Genomic DNA, 6,000 nt, shown 5'->3' on the forward strand with positions numbered 1-6,000 from the left:
AAAATATTTAAAATCATCCACAAGAAAACATCAGCTCTAATAACATGTTAATAATCAGATATTTAACTTGGCTAGAAAAGATTTGTGGTGGTATGCAAAAGTCTAAAAAATTAAAATTTAAAGATTTGTATTAATTAGTATATCAATTTTGTTATTTTTTTCTATTAATCGAAAGGAAAAAAATTAATTTCTTAATTTTGTTTACTGCAAAATACACATTCATCAATAAACCAAGGCTATGTTTAAAGCAAATATGATTGCAAGATATGGAAATTGTTCTTCACGGAGCCTTTTTCATTCCAATTAAGATTCAACGGTAAAAATTCAGGATGTACGATTCTTAAATTTTCAACTTAATATCTGCCCCTTTTCTTCGATTATGCATTGAAATTTTTTCCCTATAATCATACCTAATAATTAAAATCTAATCAATTCAATTCTCAAGTTCTTGTATACTTGATAACCTGTTCGAATAATGCACCTACCGACTAAGGACATGGACACCTTTTCATATGTGTGAAAGAAATGGCTAAATGTGTTTTATTTGTCAACGATTTTTAAAATACATAAAATCTCGTCGCAAATCATAGAAATTTGGAACACTGACAGACATAGTAGGTCCGTGTTAAAAAAAAAAGTAGTTCATCATGCGTTGAATATATTTTTAAAATTATTCAAAATGAAGGAATGTATCTCCCTTATGTAAAGCTCTAATCCCTTGTCCGGCTTTGGCTAACATTTTTGTCTTTTTTCGTTTGTTTACAGCTCTCCAACATTGTAATAAGTTTTGGACGTTTGAATGAGATGTCATCCAGCATCACTGTATATACATTGAGTATCGAAATGCGCAACTGGTGCCAACAAAAATTGGTACCGTTTATGCTATTTCACCAATTCGGATAACATGACAATGTCAGTTACGTTACAAAATATTCAAACATAAAGTTTTGATTTATTTTATTTTGAATAATTTCCAAATAGCTCAGGGTAAGGATTCAATAAGAATGAAAGCGTTAAATTTCGTGAATCATATAACACAAGATAGACTGTTGCTAAAAAAGAGAAAAGCGAGGTATATAACAATATGAACCGCGTCATATGAAAGATTGACATATAATACTTTTAAAAAAAGACTCAAAGATATAAAATTCACTTACAACATTAGAGTTATCTTTCTTGTTACAAACATTTGTATAATTGCCTATATATTGCATGTTTAATATTATAGCAACACCACCCCAATTTTTCGTTAAAACAAGCACAATTAGTTCTTTAATTTTTTTTTACTTCTTTCAGATAGATTGATATGTTTGCAACAAATTAAACAAAGTGTACTATACTAACAAATGAATAGGCTACATAGATATTTTATGAATTTCAGTAGTAACCCAGTACAGTGAATGGATTTAAAAAGAAATTATTCAGCTCCTGAAAAATAACCAAATGCTGGTCGTCTCATTATGACACTAATACGTGTGTAATATATTTATTGATTAACATTTTTTTTTATCAGCACTATTTAGTTCGCCAATTTAAGGTTGTTTTCTGTGATGAATATTTCATCAAATACAAATTACTTTTGTTGTGAAAAGAAGTAGCAATAGAACTTATCACTTACTGACTAAGGACATGGACACCATTTCATATGTGTGAAAGAAATGGCTAAATGTTTTTTATTTGTCAACGATTTTTAAAATAAATAAAATCTCGCCGCAAATCATAGATATTTCATAACCGTCTCCAGTATTCCCAGACTGTGATTCAGTTCAAATTTTATTTGATGAGAACACCAAATACATTGTTTACAGAAATTGACAACATATATAGAAAGAAGTCAAAGTGAATCATAAAATATCTTTGTCATTCTGTTAACCCTTATATATTTTATAAACATACAGAAATAACTACAAGGTTGATAGATATGTTTCGGTTAAAATTTTATAAGCTACGTATAAATTACATAATTTTAAACTTACATTCAAACCTACATCTAAACCTACATTCAAACCTACATCTAAACCTACATTCAAACTAACATTCAAACATACATTAATGGTTTGAGATCATTAAAACACTGGCAGACATGGCAGGTCCGTGTTAAAAAAAAACGTACATCGTTTACGTTTGTATACCAAATATTTAAATTAATTAAAATTTAAGAACGTATCTCCCTCATGGAAAAACTCTAATTCCTTGCCACCTTTGGCTAAACGTTTTGTCTTTTTTAAGGTTTATAGCTCTTTATCCTTTTAATAAGTTTTGGATTTTCAAATGATCTGTCATCGTGAATCACTGTATATACATTGATTATCGAAATGCGCAACTGGTGCTAAAATATTTATCAAAGGTACCAGAATACTAATTTTAATACGCCAGACGCGAGTTTCGTCTACATAAGACGAATCAGTGACGCTAAGATCAAAATAATTATAAAGCCACAAGTACAAAGATGAAGAGCATCGAGGACCAAAAATTTCAAAATGTTGTGCCATAAAAGGCTAAGGTAATTTATTCCTGGAATAAGAAAATAACAAGAAAATCCTTAGTTAAAAAATTGGTACTGTTTATGTTAGTTCGCCAATTCAGATAACATGACAATGTCAGTTGCGTTACAAACTATTCAAGCATAAAGTTTTGATATATTTCATTCTGAATACTTTCCGAACAGCTCAAGGGAAGGCTTCAACAAGAATGAAAGCTTTAAATTTTGTAAATCATATAAAACAAGATAGACTATTGCTAAAAGGAGAAAAGCGAGGTAGGGCTATATAACAATATGGAGCGCGTCATATGCCGACACATAATATTTAAAAAAAAAAAACATTCTCTTACAACATTAGAGTTATCTTTCTTTTTTACGAACCTGTGTAATTAAACTCATCATAGATACCAGGATTTAAATTTCGTATTTTCGCATGACGCGCGTTTCGTCTACAAAAGACTCATAAGTGACGTAATAGCTTATATATTGTTTGTATAATATCATAGCACCACCACCCCAATTTTACGTTAAAACAAGCATAATTAGACCTTTAGGTTTGTTTTACTTCTTTCAGATAGATAAATAAATATGTTTGCCACAAATCAAACAAATTGTACTATACTTACCAATGGATACGTTACATTGTTATTATGTGAATTCTAGTTGTAACCCAGTGAGTGGATTTAAAAAGAATTCACTTATGCATAACAAAGTTATCCATAAAGAATCATAAACACAATGTTCTAGAAACGTTAAAATCGCTATCAAATAAATCGTTAAGCTAGTTTTTTTATGATACGCAAATCAATTCTTTAAATTTCATCGTAATTAATAAGATAATTTCATGCGTTAAATGATATCTCCGAAACAGCACCAACGGTTATGTTACGAACCAACCGTACATGATACGTAGCAAATCGGGAAACCTTTTGAATACGGTACAAAGTTATTTTGTGAATTTTAGTAATAAACCAGTGAATGGCTTTTGAATTCAGCTCCTAAAAAATAATCAAAAGCTGGTCGACACTAATACGTGTTTATTATATTTCTTGGTAAGCATTATGGGTTTTTTTTAAATCACATTTGAGTTCGTAAGTTTAAGATTGTTTTCTATGATGAATATTTCATTATATACAAATTGCTTTTGTTGCGAAAAGTAGAAGCAATAGAACTTATAACTTACTGACTAAAGACATGGACACCATTGTAAATGTGTGAAAGAAATAACTAAATGTGTTTTATTTGTCAACGATTTTTAAAATACACAAAATCTCGCCGCAAATCATAGATATTTCATAACCGTCTCCAGTATTCCCAGACTGTGATTCAGTTCAAATTTTATTTGATGAGAACACCAAATACATTGTTTACAAACATTGACAACATATATAGAAAGAAGTCAAAGTGAATCATAACATATCTTTGTCATTATGTTAACCCTTATATATTTTATAAACATACAGACATAACTACAAGGTTGATAGATATGTTTCGGTTATAATTTTATGAGGTACGTATAAATTACATTATTGTAAACCTACATTCAAACCTACATCTAAACCTACATTCAAACCAACATCTAAACCTACATTCAAACTAACATTCAAACATACATTAATGGTTTGAGATTATTAGAACACTGGCAGACATTGCAGGTCCGTGTTAAATAAAACGTACATCGTGCGTTGAATATTATGTAAAATACATGCAAGTTCACGTTTGTATACCAAATTCTAAATTTTATTTGAAATAAAGGGACGCATCTCCCTCATGCAAAGCTCTAATTCCTTGCCTGCCTTTGGCTAAACTTTTTGTCTTTTTTATGTTTATAGCTCTTCATCCTTTTAATAAGTTTTGGATTTTCAAATCATCTGTCATCGTGAATTGCTGTATATAAATTCATTATCAAAATGCGGAACTGGTGTTAAAATATTTATCAAAGGTACCAGAATAATAATTCCATACGCCAGACGCGCGTTTCGTCTACAGTGACGCTCAGGTCAAAAAGTTATAAAGCCAAACAAGTACAAAGTTGAAGAGCATCGAGGACCCAAAATTCCAAATATTTGTGCCAAAAACGGCAAGGGTAATCTATTGCTGGAATAAAAAAAAAATAAGAAAATCCTAAGTTAAAAAATTGGTACCGTTTATGTTATTTCACCAATTTAGAAAAAATGACGATGTCAGTTGCGTTACAAAATATTCAAACATAAAGTTTTGATGTATGACATTCTGAATACTTTCCAAACAGCTCAGGGGAAGGCTTCAATAAGAATGAAAGCGTTAAATTTTGTGAATCATATAAAACAAGAAAGACTGTTGCTAAAAAGAGAAAAGCGAGGTATATAACAATATGAAGCGCGTCATATGCAAGAATCGACACATAATATTTAAAAAAAAACATTCACTTACAACATTAGAGTTATCTTTCTTTTTACGAACATGTGTAATTAAACTCATCATAGATACCAGGATTTAAATTTCGTATTTTTGCAAGACGCACTTTTCGTCTACAAAAGACTCATCAATGACGTAATAGATTATATATTGTTTGTATAATATCATAGCGCCACCATCCCAATTTTACGTTAAAAAAAGCACAATAATTAGCCCTTTAGGTTTGTTTTTCTTCTTTCGGCATGTTCAGATAGATAAATAAATATTATTGCCACAAATCATATATTTGCCACAAATCAAACAAATTGTACTATACTTACCAATGGATACGCTACATTGTTATGTTGTGAATTCTAGTCGTAACCCAGTGAGTGGATTTAACCAAATGCTGGTCGTCTCATTATGACATTTATACGTGTGTTATATATTTCTTGATAAACACTTGTCCATTTTCATGTTGCATTTCAGAAAGCTACACATCACAATTAAGTTCGCAAATATATGGTTGTTTTATGAAATGATTATTTCTTTAAATGTAAATTACATTTGTTGAGATCATCAGTAGCAATAGACCTTATAACCTGTTCTGTCTTTATTTCAGGATCTGTTCATGATCAATAAATCACGATGGATTTATTTCTTTTGAAATTTCATTCAATCTTAAATAAAAGAAGCAAATTACAAAGAGACAGACAGACAATTGTATAAGCTCATGCATAATTTTACATGCAGACAGCAGAAAACAAGAAATAACCAGTATAATCAAAGGAAAATTTAACACCTGCGAGCAGTTATAAATAACCAGAAAACTATGGTCGAACAAAAACAGAAACCTATGATCGAATAAAAGAAAAAGAAAAACTGGATACAACTAAATACATGAAAAATACATAATTATGCACATGAACATAAAATATCTACTTCATCTGATTAAGAATAGATAATTGAAAGCCGTACAGTGACCTACAGTTGTTGAGTGTTGTGTTATTTTGTCTCTTGTGGATGGTCATCTCATTGGCAATCATACCACATCTTTCTAATTTTATATCTCTCAACAATACTTAAATGAAACATGTGATTTAAACCCTTGAAAGAGATAAATTTACAACGGTCTTACATCA

General features: G+C 30.0%; 1 long non-coding RNA gene across 2 annotated transcripts in view; it reads right to left on the reverse strand.

Annotated features, from left to right (window-relative positions):
* LOC134723167 (uncharacterized) overlaps positions 1-5,270 on the reverse strand; it is a 39,472-nt gene extending 34,202 nt beyond the window's left edge. For both annotated transcript variants that reach the window (XR_010108001.1, XR_010108000.1), the window contains exon 1: positions 5,200-5,270. This is a non-coding gene — a long non-coding RNA (uncharacterized LOC134723167). The remainder of the gene's footprint in view (positions 1-5,199) is intronic.
* Positions 5,271-6,000: the final 730 nt, after the last annotated feature.

This window comes from Mytilus trossulus, chromosome 6 (assembly GCF_036588685.1).
Source record: "Mytilus trossulus isolate FHL-02 chromosome 6, PNRI_Mtr1.1.1.hap1, whole genome shotgun sequence".
Classification (NCBI taxonomy): Eukaryota; Metazoa; Mollusca; class Bivalvia; order Mytilida; family Mytilidae; genus Mytilus; species Mytilus trossulus.